General features: G+C 35.6%; 1 long non-coding RNA gene across 1 annotated transcript; it reads left to right on the top strand.

Moving 5' to 3' along the window:
• Window positions 1-950: 950 nt before the first annotated feature.
• On the top strand, window positions 951-16,099 carry LOC118762970. The gene is made up of 4 exons (XR_004998724.1): window positions 951-1,025; window positions 2,725-2,739; window positions 15,934-15,937; window positions 16,088-16,099. It is a non-coding gene; the product is annotated as an uncharacterized LOC118762970 (long non-coding RNA).
• Window positions 16,100-18,821: the final 2,722 nt, after the last annotated feature.

Here is an 18,821-nt window from a genome sequence, read left to right as displayed (position 1 = left end):
AACGGGCGATAGGACACAACCTTGGCGAACACCTGTATGAACGGTGAAGAAATTGGATTCCTCTCTATAGGACCGTACTCTTGTTCATGTATGGGTATAATACACACGGATAAAGTTGAGGACCTTGGTTGGAAATCCGTCTCACCTCATGACCTTCCATTAGCTGGTAGGATCCAACGAATCAAAGGCTGCTGCAATGTAGACAAAGCACATCACGGTGGCCTGTTGATAGCACTAGCATTGTTCCAGGATTTATATTTCATAGGACTTCTATGGACTTCATATACATACATACATACATACATACATATATATATATATATATTTATATACATATATATATATAAATACATATATATATATATGCATATATATATGCATATATATACACATATATATATACATATATATATATACATATATATACATACATATATATTCATACATATATATACATACATATATATTCATATATATACATATACATATACACATATATATATACATATATATATAATATATATATATACATATATATTCATATATATACATACATACATATATATATATACATACATACATATATACATACATATATACATACATACATATACATACATATATATATATATATATATATATATATATATATATATATACATATAACTTTAAATAATTTGGGAAAACGTATTTCCAAATAAATCAGGTACAACCCTTTAGCATTATGTGTCTCTGCATATTGTACAGTGGGGTCTATTTTATCATATATTTTATATATTTATCTAGAAATATACAAAATGTATAATAGAAATCAATAACAATTAGGTTTTTAGGATTAATAGATATGCTGGTATTCTATTTCAGATAATACAAACTATAACTTAATAAGTATATCTGAAGGTGAACTCGTGGTAGCTATTTGCACATCACAAAATAATACTTTAAAGGATATAACCAGTATACTGCCTTAATTATCTCCTACTTAAGTTAAATCTAAAATTATCAATTATGAAGGAACTACACGTGTTTCAGTATTGGAAGTTTATAATATCTGAACATATATATATATATATATATATATATATATATATATATATATACACTCTCTTTTACTTGTTTCAGTCATTTGAGTGTGGCCATGCTGGAGCAGTGCCTTTAGTCGAGCAACTCGAGCCCAGGACTTATACTTTGTAAGCCTAGTACTTATTCTATCGGTCTCTTTTGCCGAACCGCTAAGTTACGGGACGTAAACACACCAGCATCGGTTGTCAAGCGATGTTGGAGGATCTAACACAGACACACAAACATATACACACATATATATATATACATATACATGACGGGCTTCTTTCAGGTTCCGTTTACCAAATCGACTCACAAGGCTTTGGTCGGCCCGAGGCTATGTAGTTGGTAAGCAAGCTACTTACCACACAGCCACTCCTGCGCCTTATATCTTATGGTAGTGGAATAGTATTTAACTGCTATTTCTAAATTTTGGTATGTGGTGTAGCAATTTTTGCTGAACCCTAATTATAATTATGCTTATAATTATAGAATTTTTGTATAAGATTACCGATAATGGTTCTTTTAACATGCCGAACTACTTGGTAAAATTATTAATTATTAATGAATTAATTATTTTACCCCTTATTATTATTGATATATATATATATATATATATATATATATATATATATATATATATATATATATATATATATATATACATATGTATGTATATACATATATATATATTGATATATGTAGTTATATATATTATTAATAATTAGGGAATGTAATAATTCCAAGCTAACAGGGAAAATTTTCAATTTAGTGCACTAAATCAAAATTCACAATATTATATATATATATATATATATATATATAGAGAGAGAGAGAGAGAGAGAGAGAGAATTTAGAGACAAACCACTATTTAGTTATTCCATCAACAGTGAATAGATATTACCTATAATAACCACATAGAAATTAATAGAAATTATAATCATTATTCTAAAAAATCTCATAACAAATAAAACATTAAATTAACTATGCTTTACATTAATATTGCTAAATTTTATCGAATTATTTAATGTTAATATACATATATTTTTATATTTAATGTTTTATTATATCTAAATTTATTTACGTTATTTGTTTACCTGAAGAGTGGCCAAATATTTTAAACTTGAATTAATATTAAATTTTAATATTATTAAATTTATATATTTAGTCATGAAACGCGCGTAGTCAATTTAACGTTTGCTTTGTTATGAGATTTTCAGAATAATAATTATAAGATATTTTTATTAATTTTCATGTGGTTATTATAGATAATATCTTTAAATTATTGATGGAATAACTAAATAGCGGTTTGTCTCTAAATTCTATATATATATGCACTCATCAGATTTTTAATTATTTCAACACATCTTCAGGTTCTTTTTCTAAATATTGTTAATCTAATTCTAAATCACCTTAAAATTAAGCATTAAATCAAACATTAAAAATTTAAAATTATACTATATAAAATTAAGAATTCAAATTATAAATTATACATTATAATATTAATATATGTATACTAATTCATAATTATAAAGTTAAGTATATAATGTCAAATACAAAATGTAAGATATAAAGTTATGCATCAGAATAAAAATATCTGTGATTAAATGTGAAGAATAACATGAAAAAAGCTTATACATATCTTCCTCTTATGGAACCAAGGGGTCTTTCAAAATGGTGATTAGAGGACTGAAACTCTGGAATTCTACCCGTGACATTATCAAATGGTTTAATACTATTCAGAATAAGAATAGATGTAAATTCCTTCAAATTGATATTGAGATTTATTCATTTATCAATGAAGTGGCTTGAAATATGTCATTTGTAATGAGAAAGGTAAATATGTCATTTGAAGAAGTCAAAATGGTGTTGGCCGCAAGGAAGTCTGTTGTAAAATATAAAGATAAACCAGGGGCAAGAAAAGACACAAGAGATTGTTTTTGATATGCCCATGGGTGCCCCCAATGCTCCCAGGTTACCCATCTAGTAGGATTATACCTTTTATCTGAACTAGAGATAGAATTTACGAATATAGAGAGTGGTCTTTATAGGGACAACCAACTACTTATAACCAGGAACTGCACTAATAGGTCAATAGAATGCCTTATGAAGAAAATGTATAAGTCCTTTAAGAATTATGGCCAAGGGATATCTGTAGAGAATGAATAATATGCAGTAAATTATCTGGATGTCAACCTTAATCTAGTCACTAATAAGATCCATCCATTCCATAAGTTGAACGAAATTTAATGTATATTAGTTCTATAAGTAACCATCCTAGATCAGTGAAATAAGCTTTAATAGATAGCATAGGCAAAAGAATATCTATGCTATCCTCAGATTATGACACTTTTAATAAACAAGCCCCATATTATTATAAGGCATTAAATGAAGCAGGATATAACTAATATAAGATCCTTTAATTATTACAAACACCTTAATAATATAACAGGTAATCCAAATAATAATTGTAACAGTAAAAATATGAATAATAATAAAATACTATATAAGAAACTAAATAAAGATAAAAACAATATAGTTATTAATAATGATTACAATAATAATAGTAATATTGATAATGAGAAAGAATATGATCAATAGTAAGAGACAGTAAATTATACAAGCGGAGATATAATACACCTAAGAATAATACTTTAATACTGATGGTGTCTAATAATGATATAAAAATATACAAAATAAAAAGGACATTATATGGTTAATTATTGCGTATGGGGCTCAAGTCATGACTAATATTAAGGAGACACTTGAAATTGTAAAAATGTCTTTTAAAAAGGACATCATTTATTCAAATATATTTTCCAATGAAACCATAAGAGTGGGCTACTCAACATCGAGGAATATAGGTAATATCATTTCCTCTATAAATAATAAGAAATTAAATAATAATTATAATAGCACAATAAGTAATAACTCTAGCCATAACATAACCGATAGTGATGGGAGCCTTAATCAACATATAGAAAAATGTTCATGTCGTGATAAGACTAAATGTAAGCTCTCTAATAATTTTAATATTGATAATGTAATTTATAAATGTTTAGTAAGCTCTAAGAACAATAATAATAAAGTTATAAATAAAGTTCATATAGGATCTACTGCTAATGAAATTAAAAAAAGAATCTCTCAACACTACCAGACTTTCAAACATCCTAATTTAAGTAGGACCACAGGTTTAGTAAATATACATGGGAATTAAAATTTAGACAAAGAGATTACACCCTTAGTTGGAGTATAATAGGTAGACCCCACTATTATAATATTGGGAACAAAATGTGTTTATGTATAACAGAATTTATGAAACTGCTACAGTCTAGAGACAAATTACTAAACACACACACACATACACATATATATTTATATATATATATATATATATGTATACACCGAGAGATTTTCGTATGCGGGCATGGTTGCGTGCATATATGTACATGTGTATATGTGTGTATATTTATAGAGGGTTGGTAGAGCATAAGTCCGACGATGTCCTGGGGGAGACTCTAGGCTTCGATGAGGAGCAACTGACTAACCTGTTCGGAAGGACATTCGGGCCGAGGTATCTGGATAACTTTCAGAAATCCTTGGCTTGGTTGTGCAACCGATCGGCCTTACCGGTTCGAGAGAGGTTATCTAGACACGGTTTTGACACCACCACATGCCCGAGGTGCGGGCGCGCCAGTGAAACCGTCGTGCACGCCTTCGTACACTGTGAGGAGTTAAGGGAGTTGATAAGCTATGTCGAACAACTGATATCGGATGCGGAAAGAGCACGGCTCTCGACTGAGTCCATGATTAAGATCGTACCACCTGCCTTCAACAAGGAAAAGAAGGCATCTTTTTTCTGCGTAGTAGCCATACTGAAAGAAACGGTATGGATGACACGAGCGAAAGGGATTGGGACTGGTCACTTCATCTCTGGACACAGGTTGGTAAGCTATTTCAACTTCCACCTGTCGAGAAAGATCCGTCTGGAGAAAAAGTGCCTGTCTCAAAGTACGTTCGGGAAAAGATGGATGTCTGTGGTAAGGAAGCTGAGGATGAATGGGGCCGTGCTAGCATAGCCGGTCAGGACGAAAAGAAGGAAAAAAAAGACAAAGGAAAAATGAAAAAATAAACGGTGGGTTAAATATATAAAATAAACCGGAACATTATTTTATTAATTTTTAATTGTATATATTTTTATTTCATTCTTTCATCCGATTTTTCGATTTTTTCGATTTTTTTCCATTTCATTACAACCCAAACGATTTTGTAAGAATGTAAGTGTTCGTCCTTTGTAGTGTCCCCTCTATGTATACCTTTTATAGGTAAATAAAGAAATTCGTTGGTTTCAGACCTTTTAAGGTCTAGCCAATGACCACACAAGACATAGCCAGTTCCAGCGACAACGCCAGATGACAACACCCGTCCAACAGCAACATGCCCAGGTTCAACATAGCATTGTTTGTGGATTATTTCACCATGGTTTACAGCGAATATACAACCTGCGAGAACTCCTGTGTCAAGTGACCCGGGCAGCAGCATTACAGCCACAACTTCGTACGACATGTACAGCAACTCCGGCTCAACATCATCACCGCAACTTCTTGATACAGTATTTCTATTACCATGTACAATTGACTACGAACTGGTATTTCTCATTCTTGTGTCTATGAACACTCGTCTAACTTCTCATTATAGACTCTTCCATTGTTTTCTCCTTCATTGCTTTTCTTATATGTACTTAACGTACACGCATACATCCATGCCTATATATACATACACTTTGTTCACTCTGTTATTCTGTATACATGACGCAAATACAGACACTCATGTTAACCTATCAATAAAACTTTTCTTGAACATTCTATTGGGTTATGCCTCTCTCTTTACCCTCTGGTACATCTATGCATTATTCCAGCCTTCTGAACGGAGTCGTTATTAGATGGGTTCACCACGTGAGACCACGACAATCTATAATGGTAACCCCGACGTTGTAGATCACAATTCCTTCAAAAATGGTAACCCAGACGTTCTAGATCACAATTCCTTCCATAATGGTGACCTGACTTAGAATACGCATTCCTTTCCGTAGTCCAGTGACAGCTTTCATTTTACTTCAATGACCAACCGTTTTTTCTAATTTCACCTCTTCGCTATAGAAATATCTTCCTTTTATCGTCTATTTTGTCTCCCACAAAATGATTTGTGAGGGGCTATCTGTAGCGTACACTCTAGTGAAATTCATCTCCCCTTTATTATATATACGGGCATTCGAACGTAGCAGATGACAGCTAGCCTTTGGCCGCTGTTTGGACCCCGTTGTGTCCACTACTCTGATTGGTTGGTATTGGCACAATTTGTCTTTTACTGTGTCGTGCAAATATGCAGCGTATAACCAATTGGATCCCCTAAATAAGATCACGTGAGACAGCCTGTTATCAACTTCGTTTGAGCTTACTGTTCCTAATAAAAACCCAGCTTTTCCTCGTCTCGAGGTCTTTGGTTCCAGACCTTTTAAGGTGGAGCCACTGACCACACGAGACACAGCCAGTTCCAGCGAAAACGCCAGACGACAACACTCGTCCAACAGCAACACATCCAGGTTTCAACACAGCCCTGTTCGTGAATTACTTCACCATGAACCAACAGCAAATATACAACTTTCTAGCCAGACGACGAAACCCGTCCACCAGCATTACGGCAATATCATTCTTCGTCGCCATTATCATCTTCTTAATGTCATCAACATCATCTGTCTCCGTACACAGCTCATACAACACTGTACATGTTCAACATAGCACTGTTTGTGAATTATTTCACCATGGTTAACAGCGAATATACAACCTGCGAGAACTCCTGTACAAGTGACCCAGGCAGTAGCATTACAGCCACAACTTCGTACGACATGGACCGCAACTCTGGCTCAGCATCATCGCCGCAACGTCTTGATACAGTATTTCTATTACCGTGTACAATTGACTACGAACTGATATTTCTCATTCTTGTGTCTATGAACACTCGTCTAACTTCTCATTATAGACTCTTTCACTATTTTCTCCTTCATTGCTATTCTCATATGTACTTAACGCACACGTATATACACACATACATTTTATTCTCATGACGGCCTGTCTATTATTCTGTATACATGACGCACACACAGACATACATGTTAACATATCAATAATATATCGATAATTCTATCTCTTAAACATTCTACTCGGTTGTGTCTCGCTCTTTCCCCGCTGGTACTTATATGTATTATTTCAGCCTTCTGAACAGAGTCGTTATTAGATAGTTTCATCCACGCTTCCATGACCATCTATAATGCGTTGCAAAGTCTTGGCTTTGGTGTTTCATAATGTTGAAATCTAGCGATAAAGGATTGGGAGATGTGTTTCATGAATAACTAAAATATTAGAGGCGCATTATTTATGTAGTATGTGTGTTTTTTTGTTTGTCCCCGCCACTACTGGTGTTGGTTTGTTAACATTACCATAAGATAGCTGTTTGGCAAAAGAGACAAACACAATAAGTGCCAGACATAAAATGGATACTGGAGTCGATTAGTTCGACTAAACCCTTCGAGCCAGTGTCCTAATATGGTCGCTGTCCAATGACTACAACAAGTAAAAGATAGACAAACAGAAAGACAAACAAACAGACAGACAGACAGACAGACAAATAGATAGATAGATAGATAGATAGATAGATAGACAGACAGACAGAGATATAGATAGATAGATAGATAGATAGATAGATAGGAGTCACCAAGCAAAGTAGTACGCAACACATTTCGTTGGAATCACACTTGTTTAATAACAGTTATTGTCAGAGTGTCTAACCCCCATTGCTCCATCGGTTGTTGTATTTAGTCATACAGAATACTAATGAGAAGAAAGAAGCAAAAAAAAAAAAAAAAAGGAAAAGGAAAAAGGAACTATAAAGATATCCTCAGTCAGGAGTGATTGTACATTGCCGTCAGAGAAATCCCCAAAAGACTTTCTCAAACCACGATATTTACTTAATAGGAAGTACTTTTCAATATTCAACTGTTGTTTTCCAAGTAAACAACATCTAATTGTTCTGATGTTTATATTGATCAGGATATTTATATTGTTACACTATATAAAAACATTTTTGCAAAATGAGAAGCACTAATTAGCTAGTAAGGGAGGTAACAAATTATCACTGGACTCGTTATTTCATAGTCAGGACACACACAATATTAATAAAACTATGTAATCAATACTTGGCTGATGTGAATTTAAGATTCGAACGTAATGAATGAAAGACATCTAAAATGAAGGAGGCTATTGAAAGAAAGCTTTTCTCTTTCTCTCCCTCTCTCTTTTTGATTAATCGCTAACTGAAAAATATCAGCTGTGATTGTAATCTTTTAAGACCCATAAAATATAATAGGTTGATAAATGTGCCATACGTTTGAATGAGAGGACCTTTCGAGGATGATATTGCAATATTCGAAATTTTATAAGGCGGCGAGCTGGCAGAATCGTTAGCACGTTTCGTCTGCCTTTACATTCTGAGTTCAAATTCCACCGAAGTCGACTTTGCTTTTCATCTTTTCGGAGTCGATAAGGTAAGTACTGAATACTGGTACCGATGTAATCGACTCATACCCTCCCCATGATTTTATGGGTTGGGGTGCCAAAATTCAAACGTTAAGTTGGATATAAAGATTGATTTTTTGGTACTAATACTGATTCCATCGTAAATAATTATTCTTTAATAAGCTTGCTGGCTATATGTGACATCAACAACTGAAAAGACACTGTAGCAATATCGTTACACTCATTGCTATCTTCACTGTTTGAGAAGAGTATTAAGAATAATCTCGTTCGAGATTACAAACATCTTCAGCTAGTTTAACATTGTTGTAAACACTAATCCGATTGGCTGACACGTGGTCTCTACTACGTTCGCACCGCTGGTTGTCACGTGACGCGATTTGCCTCCGCTTATTTTCGCGCCATTTGTTCCAAGCAGCCAATCACAGCTTTCCATTTCTGAAGTTCGTTTTGAGCCACATAAACCTTATATAAAGAAATGTTCTCAGGCAAATATCCGTCTTTGGTTCAAGTCCTTCTCAGGGCGAACCTCTGACCACAGAGTTCGTCTTTGGCTCAAGTCCTTCTCAGGGCGAACCTCTGACCACAGAGTTCGTCTTTGGCTCAAGTCCTTCTCAGGGCGAACCTCTGACCACAGAGTTCGTCTTTGGTTCAAGTCCTTCTCAGGGCGAACCTCTGACCACACAGAGCATACTCGACCATGTTCCAGTTCGAAAGGCAGGCGACCACCATTATATCAAGAGAAAAATAACCAAGCAGAATATATGATGAAGACGCAGCAAAAACCAAGCGACAGACACAACTCATCGCCAAACATCGAAGATTTAATTTGTACACAAGACAACCACAGATTCAACTCTAGCGGTTGGGTGAAAATCTCACCACGGGAAAAACGGCTACAGTTAATATATCTGGAAGTATATTCATATCAAGAGAAAGATAAACACAACAAGTGATTCAATTAATCTCAACTACGAGACGCAACATCTTGATATAGAACTCTTACACTCCGTGTACCTCATAAACGGTAAATCAATTATCTGTCTTGAGTTCTAGTTCTTCTAAGAACTACCTTAAGCCATCTGCTACTACCTGTTGCTAGGCTGATACCAACAACATGAACTGTGAACCAAATTCCATTGTTATTTCTCTGGTCAGTACCTTTCATGCCTCACGAACACACAGACACAAAAACATGCTAACACTTACAAACTTCCAAACAACATGATTGTAAAATATGTAAAATAAATAATGTATATATCTCAAAAAGAAATCTTGTTGTCATTCCACTCGTGTTCTATTGCCGCTGTATGTATTAAAATTTCATTAAGAATATGACCACGTGCGACCGTGTCTCCTATACGATACGACCGCATGTGATCCTATTTTTATAACACTAATATTCTATATACTGTGGCAACGAGATATGGAGGGGTTGCGGTCATCGGACGCCTGCAACTGTAGAAGTCCAGTAGACTGAAATCATGTGATCTGGCAGTTCCAGCGTTCATAACAGACGATTCTCGTCTACTGAGATATATGCTGGTGCTTTTTATTCCCCATGCGTCTATATGAAAGACCTCTGAAGGCTAATACTGCAGTATTCGGCGTTCTAACAAGTCATCCACATGAAGCTGGATATAAAGATTGCCTTTTAGATAGACAGGTATACACACACATACATACATACATATACACACACACACATATATATATAGATAGAAAGATATATCACCGAATATCTCTCTCTCATATGTGTGTGTATGCCCACACACACACATGTATGAGTATATATATATATATATATATATATATATATATATATATATATAAAGAGAGAGAGAGAGAGAGAGAGAGAAGAAGAAGAAGAAATTGTTTTTGTATTTTAAAAGAAATTCACTTGGAAATAACTGAAAACCAAAGGTATTTTTCAATTGAATTTCTCGTGCCAGGTATCATCAAAGACATTGCTGATATTAAATAGAGAGAAGGAGAGAGAGAGAGAGATTCGGTGAGTTCGATGTTTCCGAAGTTGTTGAGATCCGTCAATGTTTGTAGAGTTTTAGTGAAGAGACTTGTTTATCAGACTAATAGCTTTTACTTCATTGCGGGCTGGGACTTGTATATGCATTAATACACACGCACACACTCATCACACATGCTATTAGGGATACAGATAGAATTGCACAAGTTGAGTGAGCTGATAAAACTGAATTTAAAAGTGATTTTATTGAAAAGGCAGCGAGCTGGCAGAATCGTTATAACGCTAGAGAGACTGTTTAGCAGTATTTCTTCTACCATTTCGTCTGCCAATACATTCTGAGTTCAAATTCCACCGAGGTCGACTTTGCCTCTTATCCTTTCGGGGTCGATTAAATAAGTACCAGTTACGCACTGGGGTCGATATAATCGACCTAATCCGTTTGTCTGTCCCTTCTGTGTTTAGCCCCTTGTGGGTAGTAAAGAAATAAGTATTTCTTCTACTATTACGTTATGAGTCTACATGCCGCTGAGGTCGACTTTCATTCTCTCGAGGTCGATAAAATAACTGCCACTCGAGCTCCGGGATCGATGTAACCGACAAGCTTTCTCCCCCCAAATACTAGGCCTTGTACCTATATGTAGTAGAAAGAATTTTAAAGAGCAACGAGCTGGTAGAATAGTTATCACGCCAGACAAAATGCTTAGCGGCATTTCTTCGACTTTAATCTTTAAGTTCAAATGCCACCGAAGTCCACTTTGTCTTTCCTCCTTTCGGGGTTGATAAAATAAGTATCAGTTGAGCCCTGTGAATCCTGTGGTCGACTAGTACCCTCCCCACAATTTTAACGCCATGTGCATATAGAAGAAAGAAAATGCTTCTATTTATATAAAATACTAGAATAAAATTAAAAAAGAAAAATTTACTTTAGCTTAAAATTTATTTTCCGCTCCAAATTCAATCGAACTGTTTTCTTATGAAATAAGTTTTAAATTCTTTTGTTCAGTTGTAATGACTTCCAACCGTTCTCTTAAATCGGGTTCACCGATGTGTATGGTAACTGCTATTTCTTGCGTCGGGGACAACAGTCATTAGCGTTGACTATGACAAAGACTTGGTGTCAGTTTATATACAACAATCATTGCTACATTTTTTTACAAGGTTTCATGAAATGCAGTCAGTGTCAGTCTTAACTCCATTTTTACAGATGCTGGAGATCTTCGACAGATAATTGAGGATTAAGCTGGTTTTTCACATCGCTGCACTTACGTATGGCCGCATTGATTCTTCATCCCTCTCCGAGTTGGGCATATATCTATAAAAACAGCTATTAGGAGAATTGCGTTGGTTTGGCTGTGAAACTGCGAAAACAGCTATAAGACAGGAAATTCATCCGAGACCGCTTAAACGAAATCCGAATTTCCTCAGCTTTTCGCGCTAAAAGCGGCTGTATTTAAGGCTTTCGTTGAAAGAAAATTCTAGCACTTATCCCGTGAGCATAGTTTGAACGGTTTCGCTGTTAACATTAGTTGTTGATGTTTAATTCTCGGTTGGCTTTGATTAAGTAATCAAATGGTGAAGGCGATCCAACCCGTCTTCCTGTATGTCTATTACTACCATGTCTGACGTATTCATCGTTTCTTTTTCTTTTAAAAGATAGTATTGTATGTGAGGCAAGATTTGGCCGTTACATTTAGCACGTTGAACGACCGTATATGGGCTCCTTCTTTAGCTCTTGCAACATTTGTTATTCAACTGCAGCTCAGCTCTGATCAAGTAAAAGTAAACTAATGATTAAACTGCATTCCCGTCGTGACCATCCGGTATGTTTTTTGAAATTAGCTGTGTAGTTGTCAAGTTTTAGGGATTCACACAGACAGACACACATTCTCATCTATATATATATAGATTATTTAAAGCGTCAGGACTCTCGGGACCGATTACCGGGTTTCTAAGGCGTATAAATGATCTAGAACTCAACATCGCTCTTCAACAGGACACCACATTTACAGCTGAGTGAACTGGATCAACGTGTTTTGCTCATGAACAAACTGCACCGCCCGGTCCGTGATATTGCGATCACGAGTGTAACATCCGAACCACTAGGCCACGATTCTTATTTATATTAGGATTATTTAGCTGCTTTTCTAGCAGGTAGAGCGATCATGTGAATGCCTCTTCTTAAGCATGTGCTCTAAACATTTTCGAGTTCTTGTTACAATACTACGTAAAATGTCTGTGTAAATGTATTGGTATTGTTTCGCGTAGTCTAAAGTCTTACTATTTTGTTTAACGAAATTACAAATTCCATTACGAACAAAGGCGATTTTTTTTAATGTGTCATAATTATTTTAAATCATAACTGTTAATGTTACATTTTATCTGAATATTAAAAAACAAAAACAAAACAGAAGATGAAATTACAAACCTTATTCCAGTTTTTTCCCTTCGAATGTTGTGGAGGGTAAAAATGGTAAAATATTGGACAATGTACCCTGTAGTGTTGTTTACGTATATTTCATTACACTTTGAGTTCAAAGCCCGATCGAGTTAACAACTTCTTCCCGCCTGAATGGCTTAGCGCGTCAGACAAAATACTTAGCGGTAATTCTTACGGCTCTTAACGTTCAACGTTCAAATCCCGTTGAGGGCAACTTAGCACTTCATCCTTCCGAGATCGATAAAATAAAGTACTAGTCAAGTACTGCTGTCATTGTAATCGACTAATCTCCATCCACTAAAACTGATAGCCTTGTACCAAAAATTTGAAATAATTAAAAAGGTAGCAAGCTAGCAGAATGGTCATGGAGAAGAGCAAAATGCTTGGGTTATTTCTTATAGCTCTTTATGTTCTGAGTTCAAATGCCATCAAGGTCAACTTTACCTTTCATCCTCTCGGGGACGATAAAATAAGTACCAGTTGATTACTTGGGTCGATATGATCAACTTCACCCTCCCCCAAAATTACTGGCCTTGTGCCACAATTAGAGGTGAGTATAATTGATTGAACAGACGACAGCATAAATATTAAGGCGGCAAAATGATGAAGTCACTGGAGAGAATGTGGGAATGGTGGTGGAGAGCATTTGTTCCAGCTGTTTGAGCTCTGGGTTCAAATCCCGCCGAGGTCAACTTTTTCTTTATTTCTCTCTGAAAGAAGTCGTCTGCGAACAGATGGGAGTGAAATCGCCTCTGCTTGGTTTAGATGTCTAAGCGTTAGTACGAGTTGAGGTCCTATTAAGGCAAGGCATGTGTAAACTCAAAGCGACTTCATTATTTTTTCCGATTTTCTACTATTTCTTCTACCTAAAATCCATTTTTCTTCTCTGTTGAGGAGAAATTGCTTCTTACATCACCTGCATTTTTAACTACAAACTGAATGAACCAATAAGTGAGAGTACACGCAGTCTGCTAGAAATAGCAACGGAATCTGCCTCAATCACCCTATCGTCCTAAAAATGAAAGGACCCATTTGAAAACGTAGTTCTAGATATATATTTAGAAAGTGTGGTAGTCACGGCTGGAATGCTTTTGATCATAGCTTTGATAGAGCAGACTTTCAGACCTGGAGCTAAATAACAACAATCCAATTCTGCCTCCACACCTTTTTTTTCTGTTCTGTGAGAGAAAACTTAGATCTTGAGTTAAAGTTTATAGAGCGTGTCGAGCAGAGATGTCTGAATAGAAAAACCATAAATCTGAATTTATGCCATATGAAATAATGCAGCTATTTGAAGAATGAAATTTTAATCATTCAACAATGTATTGTAAGAGAGAAAGGCAAGAAAAACCTATGTTGTGATTAAACGAAACAAATATGATGTTGTTACCTGTCCTGTTAAAATTCACAAACAACTCGCAGGTTTTAAAATACCAGGGTAGCATGGCTTGGATACTTTTAATGGTAAGTTTGCACGAACAGAGCCGACATGAGAATAAATGACATGAAAGAATTAAACTCAAGACCGTAAACTAACATAACACTGATTTATTTTACTATGCACCAACACTCAACTTACAGTAGGGAAATTCCCGGCAGGGTTATGAAAAATAAAGTTTCAAAAACGTGCTGCAGTATCACTGAAAAGCTATAAGTGCAGACCCATCACTAAACTTTGGTGATTCAGAATATTCTGGGAGGGCACCAATTTGTATTGCGGAAAGATTTTTGAAAAGCTGTATTTTCTAAATCTTAGGGTGCACCTTTGAATAGTGAGGGGACAGTGTCGTCCAGTGCAGCCCGTTTAGTGACGGTCACGTATAAATATCAAGCATCCCATCTTAGGCGGTCGGTTATAATAATTCTGACACACAAACAGTATTAACTTCAACATGAATACGTAATATTTTCCGAAGAGTGCAGGTTGAATTTTGGAATTCCGATCTCATAAATCTAGCAATCCGAAGATACTAGAAGATGTCAACAGCGAAGTTTGTCACTGCCAACACTATAAGATCATCTGTAGTGTACTAGACCTCATCAGTCTTTCGACCATTTAAGTACTATGCATCTCTACAGGGCTGTCTCAGTAGCATTATGGGTCCCCGGGCAAATCAAAGCACTGCGATTTATAATAATTTATTTATTACTATTAATAATAATTTATTTATTATTAATAACTTATTTATTATTATTATTATTATAATTTATTTATTTATAATTCATTTATTAAGCTAGAGCTGACATAGATCAGAATTTGGCCCCTTAGACTTGTGGGGCTCCCAGACTTCCGCCTATTGTATTGCATTTCTGTCTCTAATTAATACTGCATCGAGATGCCCTACTCAGTACCTCTTCTGATGTTGCTTAAGAACTTTTTCGCTCTCCAACACGAACCCATCGCTACTCCCCCGATCCTTCTCATGCCCATCCACACTCCAAAATCAAATCCCCCTCTTAACGAGTACTGCAAAACCACTGCACTCTTTCACCAACTCTGCATACTTTTTGTGCTCTCTCTCTTGTACTTCTTCCATCTTCGTCTCTCAACTATATGTTGACCATTTGACGTTCCGCTCTTGACACAAGAACCAAGTCATGTTCACCGCTTCTTTTAACATTGACTGATTCCCTTCCTCATCCTCTAACACTTTCCAAGTCAGCTGCTACTGCTAACACATATTCGACACATATTCGAATCAGGTCTTTACTATGAGCTTGTTTTGACAACATTGACGAGATTCCTAAGATTCTAAATCTACTTAGAAGAGGGCACAAATATTCCTGGCATATTTAATATTCGTATCATATTCCTGATCTGAAGATATTTAGCGTTGCAACAAAAATGGTTGGTAGTTCAGAGTTGTAACCACTGGCTCATGAACGTAATTTGTTTAGTGGGAATCCAGGTCCAATTTCTTTACAAACAAAGTCTTATTGTTTTTCTTTTATCATTATTTATTTTTGTTCTTTGTCCTTTGAGAAGAAAACCTAACTTGAAGCTACTTTTTACAGATCACTTTTTACACAATATTTTCTAAATCTGAGAAAAGTAAGTAGGGGTGCAAATTTTGATTTTGCACTCCTCAAAAATCTCAGGACGTGCCCTTGCACCCCCTGTTCCCGGTCCCATGGTTGTAACTAGATTTCAAAGATTTACTTTCCTTCCGATGGAAGTGTAACAGCTCTAACATACAACCATGAGCTGCAAATGATAAATAATTATAAATAATTGATACGTGTTTTCGTTTGCTGATAGATCTTGAGTATACGATTCCATATATAAAATATTTACTGATCATCCAGATGCTGTATTTTTATTAAAATATTAGTCAAAATTATCCAGTCTTTGAACAATAAATGTACAACCAATATTGTTCATTTCTAGCTGTGCTCGACAAATGGAAAATCAGCGCAGTTAAATTACCGATCGAGTAAACTTTAATGTCAAGATTACTTATTAGGTTATCCAGTACATTCATTAATATTTATGTTGGTGGGGTAAAATTTGAAGACTTGGCTACTATTTCTTGCAATTCGAATAACCTTATAGAAGGATCCCCATTGGTTGGTTATACTTTGCAATAATTTCTACCTCCACACACACTTTTAGCTGTTGTAACAATATATCAAGAAATGGAGATGTGAGAGGCAATTGGTCTATGTTATGTTTTGTTGTTTAGTCTCACAAATCTGGAAATATGGCTGAAGAAAATGTGTTTTTAATCAAACGTAACTTTTTTTTAAATTTCGCATTTTAATATGAATATCATATTTTAAATTGATACGCATTCGTTTTAAATAAAAAAAACATCTGATTTAAATTAAAGTTTATATATATTTAAATTAAAGTTTATATGGCGTAGGAGTGGCTGTTTGGCAAGTAGTTTGCTTACCAACCACATAGTTCCGGGTTCAGTCCTACTGCGTGGCACCTTGGGCAAGTGTCTTCTACTATAGCTCGGGCCAACAAAGGCCTCGTGAGTGGATTTGGTTGACGGAAAATGAAAGAAACCCGTCGTATATATGTATACATATATATATGTATGTGTGTGTATATGTTTGTTCGTCTGTGTTTGTGCCCCCCCCCCAACATCGCTTGACAACCGATGTTGGTGTGTTTACGTCCCCGTCACCTAGCAGTTAGGCAAAAGAGACCGATAGAATAAGTACTAGGTTTACAAAGAATAAGTCCTGGGGTCGATTTGCTCGACTAAAGGCGGTGCTCTAGCATGGCCACAGTCAAATGACTGAAACAAGTAAAATAGAGTAAAAGAGAATAATTTAAATCATAGTTTAGTCGTTTTAATTTGAAAATCATTTATTTTAATTTAAAAAGTCAGTCAAAAGGTATAGATCAACTCTTTACATTAAATGGCATCGTTAGATACATCAATCCTCATCGAGATACTGCGCTGATCACAAAAGATGTAAAAGATCATTTGAATAAATGATATAACACCACATGCAAATCCACATTACAATCCATGTAGCAATGACCAAGCTAAATTATCTCTTAAAACACTTAATGTGTCTGATTTTTATTGGGGAGAAAATTGTTTATACTCTATCTTCTAAAAAGGTTCCTGATCTGAAAAGCCACAAATTCTGGTTTGGAAACTCACTGTCTTTGAGAGAGATTTTTGGAAGAACCCTACGGTGGAAGTACAAAACATTTGCACCATATTAAGATGTATAGAGCTAAGAAGTTCGTTTCCAGGTTTGAAATTACTGAGGAGTACCCTAGGAAGCAGATTCTGCTGTAGCATTACGTTGAACGATGCCTTCTCAGAAGGCATTCGGTAGACGGAAACTCGTAGTGTTTATCTCTGTACTGACTAGAACTTCTGGTTTTTGTCTCGTTGCAACAGTCCAACACACATTCATATACTATACAGTATCCCGTCTCCCTAGACCCCTTAGTACTTTAAATCATCCGACTGGTAGGAGCTCCGCTAATTTCATTCCACTTATCCCTTGGAGTACACATAGCTGAAACCATCCTTTTAAGTATTTCTTTTCACATGTCACACATAACATCTCAATGTCCTAAGTCCGTTATGTCTTTGTCCATCATACGGCTCTTAAACTTTTCAGCCTCCCAAACAGAAACCGAGCTTTTTGGGTCCTAGCTAAAAAACAAAAAAAAAAAATCTCCACCAACTTTGCCTCCTCTTCTAAACAATGAGAGTTCTGTAAGTAGTATCCCCATGAAGAAAGCCTCCAATTTCGTTTCAAGCCTTGCATCCAACTTCACACTATACACCTTTGACCATTCTCCTTCAAATCTACCCAATTCCAATCTACCAGTTTCCCCATCCTGCATTCGATCACATACCATGTGCAGATATATCTTCAGTTGTTCACACAAACAAGGTCATCGGCCCTGCCAATATCCCTTCCACCATACTTATATACATTGCGCCCAAGAACTTGCTCCTATACATACTGAACTTTTCAACCTCTCACTCTTCGAGGATATGCCATAAAAATTTGGAAGTACGTCTCGGTGTGTCCCATTCCAAAGAAAGGCAATTCCTTTGACCCAGGCAACTATCGCCCTCTTTTCTGACCTTTAAAATCTGTACGGTAATGGAAACAGCCATCAACAATGACGTTCTCTAGTATCTTGAATTTCTCTTCTCAGTGACATTTAACGCGACTTCTGCAGAGCCAGGTCCACTGACGAAAACCTCTCTTATATTTACCAGTGGGCTCTCACTTTAGAAGAGTTCGGTGAAATTGGTGT

The sequence above is a fragment of the Octopus sinensis genome, linkage group LG4, assembly GCF_006345805.1.
Source record: "Octopus sinensis linkage group LG4, ASM634580v1, whole genome shotgun sequence".
Taxonomy (NCBI): domain Eukaryota; kingdom Metazoa; phylum Mollusca; class Cephalopoda; order Octopoda; family Octopodidae; genus Octopus; species Octopus sinensis.
This window is presented reverse-complemented; position numbering and strand designations above follow the sequence as displayed.